The 3259-nt window shown below is 38.2% G+C and overlaps 1 long non-coding RNA gene across 1 annotated transcript; it reads left to right on the plus strand.

Moving 5' to 3' along the window:
- The first annotated feature begins 1776 nt into the window (after positions 1–1776).
- LOC310870319 lies at positions 1777–3259 on the plus strand. Its single transcript, XR_014570221.1, has 4 exons — positions 1777–1894; positions 2084–2142; positions 2996–3080; positions 3245–3259. It is a non-coding gene; the product is annotated as an uncharacterized lncRNA (long non-coding RNA).

Below are 3259 nucleotides of genomic sequence, written 5' to 3' on the forward strand. Positions count from 1 at the left end.
AATATAAACAAAAAGCTCAGATTATATGATAGTGTATTAGCTTGTGTTAGGGGCTAAACTGTACCAAAAAAGGTGAATGTATTTATGGCTGATGTGCTTAATTCTCAAAAAAGAAAAAAAACAACAATTCACCATGAATGTGTAAATTAGCATATGTGTAAGTAAACATGACAACACAGCAGTATCTGTAACTTTGTTTGCATACAATATCTCGTAAGCATGTTAACACTGCAGTACAAATGTCGTTGTAGCTTTGTTTATAATGGTATGTATGGCATTATAGCCTAGTCATTTCAAAGAAATGACGAGTGAAAACAATCAAGATTGTGTTTCGATTGTTGTTGGCCAAGGCAACTTTAAACAGTTTACTGTTAATGGTTAGGAATAGCCAGACTGGGACAATGGGGGAGTTCTCACAACAGGACGATAGGTCTAATCATTGTAACGGGTTTTGCCAAATGAATGTGCGACCATTTAGAAAACAAAGACGACTTGATGGCATGCTAATAGTATGTAGCCTGGCTAATAAGCAGCAGCTAGACTGGGAAAACCCCAAGATTCTGTTCAGTAAATAAATACTAATGGGACTCTGCCTAATGACCCCAATGTTAATGCAGGTTTGTTAGGTTACACCAGAGCCGTATAATAGAAGAGTTCTGTTAGTGAGGGGGCACAGAACAGCCCGGCCACGTGATCCCGGAAGCGCTCGTGCGCACAGCTGCGCTCTTACTGGGAGCTCGATTAGGGACAGAGCCTGGAGCTGAAGTACATTGTTTTGAACGAGAGCGCCGCGGATATCGGCAATTTTAGGTATGTATGCAAAATGACAACTGTTTTAAAGTATTGTACAGTGACAACTAAAGTCTCTGTAATGTTTATGTTGTACTATAACTACAAAACGCTCTAAAATAAAGGGATTTAAGACCATTAAAAGCCGGGCTGTTGCCTTTCACTCATTCAGTCAATGTAGCCGAGTCGATAATGTCGAACGTCCTTATTTTAATCATAACACCAATTTTAATACAGAATGTCAAGTCTAGTTTTCTTCATAATCTAATATGATTATGTAGGGTAGGCCTACGACAATAATTTACTATGCCACTATAGCACTAGTCCTCTAGTAGTCTAGTACTTTCTCAAATGTGTTATTTTACTAGTTACCACCAGTGTATAACAGCAATGGGAAATTGTACACAATTGTGAGCTGTCAGTTAATGACCAACAGCCAAATTATGACCTATCATGACTATACGTATATTATTGTATTCACAGTTTTATAATGTTGATATTAAATGATAGAATAAGCTAATTGAATGATACAATGATAAAATAGGGCTTGAGTGATTGAAAACCAGGAAGAGAAATGTCACTATATATATATATAATCATTGATATATTGCCAACTTCTCCAAGGCCCTCAGGCATTGTGTTATGTTTACTACTATTACTACAACACTTATAGATATTATTTCCATGTGTCATAAGTTCAAGTTAAGACCTGACTTACTGCATTCTGCCATGCTGTTTGTTGTAAAGAACCTCCACGGGTCTCATAGATTATACATTCAATTAAGCATGATTTATTTACAACATAAGTTAACATAATGAGATAATGAACTCTAAACACAAACCCTTTGCTCAGAAGTGTGTATGCAGGTGTGACTATAAATAGTGTGTATTGTCTATTGTGTCAAGGGATTTCAGTTACTCTACAGTGACACTGGCTCCTGTTCAGATCACGTGACCCATTCATTGTATTGTATTGTCTTGGTTTGCAGAAGGTGACAGGCGTCTCCACCTGTCCAAAAGCAAGAACACAAAGTTCAATGAGTCGGGTCAGCTGTGCGTGTTCCACCTGGTGTCGAGCATTTGGACCCTGTACATACTCATAACAGTAAGATGACTTGTTTGTTTTTGGTATTTTGATCCTCCAGAGAAAAAGTACAACACTATATAGAATAGCTAATTGGCTTATTTCCGTTGGGATGCCTGCATTTGTGTGTACACTAGTTAGAGGGAGAAAGATAATAAAGAGTGTAAAGATCTTTCTTTAACTATGTCTCATAATGGTTTGTCCCCACAGGAAGGGTACATTCTTCATCCTAGCAGTCTTTGGGAGAACTACCCGCATGTACACCTCAGGTAACTATAATATCAACATTAGATTGGTATTTTTAGATGGTAAATTCTGTACCAAGTATAAAACATTATTTAATAGTCTTTCATACCACCATGAAGTAATCGAATAAAAATGTCATGTGTGTCATGTGTCTAATGGGTAATAATTTGTTATTTGATGATTGAATGTAATTATTACAAATTACTTTGGAACTTAATGTGTTCAGTTACCAACAAGCACGCTACACCACCAAGATACCCATGTAGCTGTCTAAATACTTCCTTAATGTCAACAAAGTTCACACCCACAACACCAGAGGGACAAAACCATGTTCAACCCAGATTCGGCACAAACGAGGGACTAAATTATTTTCGCTGCTATGCCACCAAAATGTGGAATGCCCTACCAACAGCCATTAAGACATGCAAATCCCTTGACTCCGTCAAAACCGCTCTCAAAGGGCACTTACAGACGGCTGCAATCTAAGTGCAGCCGTCTGCACTTACAGATCAGATTTTACGGGGGGGAAACTTGAGCCCGTAAAATCGGAATCCCCCCGTCCTCTTACCCTTACTGTATATGTTTCCTTTCCCTTTTTACCTCCTTACTGTTCTTTTATAGAAGTGTATATTTGTACGTCTCTAAATGTTCTGCTGAATTGAAAATGGTGGACCCTGTTGTAATTCTGCAAATTACCATTCTGCAAACTGTTAATAAATACTTCGATCAATCAATCAATGTTATTCCTCCAAATAAATGGTGACTCTGCACTGCATGTTGTAGTTCTTTTACTTTGTTTATTTAACAAATAAAACCCTGACCCCTACCATATTGCTATTGGATGTTATTCTAAAGTGCTCCCACCCTCTCCTGTAGATTTCAGGTGAAGTTCTTCTACCTCACTCAGCTGGCTTACTGGCTCCATGCCTTGCCAGAGCTCTACTTCCAGAAAGTACGCAAGGTCAGTAGGCCATGGGAATGTTTTTTTTGGGCTGTTTACTGGTTTAGCTGTTCATATACTATACTGTATGTGTGAGTTTCAGATTGTAAGTGAGAGAGGAAAAAAGGAGCATTCAGATATTGCAAAGCAAGACAATGCCTATAAACACAGACTTTGTTTTCCAGGAGGAGATTCCTCGA

This window comes from Protomyctophum parallelum (genome assembly GCF_964188405.1).
Source record: "Protomyctophum parallelum genome assembly, chromosome: 14".
In the NCBI taxonomy this organism is placed as follows: Eukaryota; Metazoa; Chordata; class Actinopteri; order Myctophiformes; family Myctophidae; genus Protomyctophum; species Protomyctophum parallelum.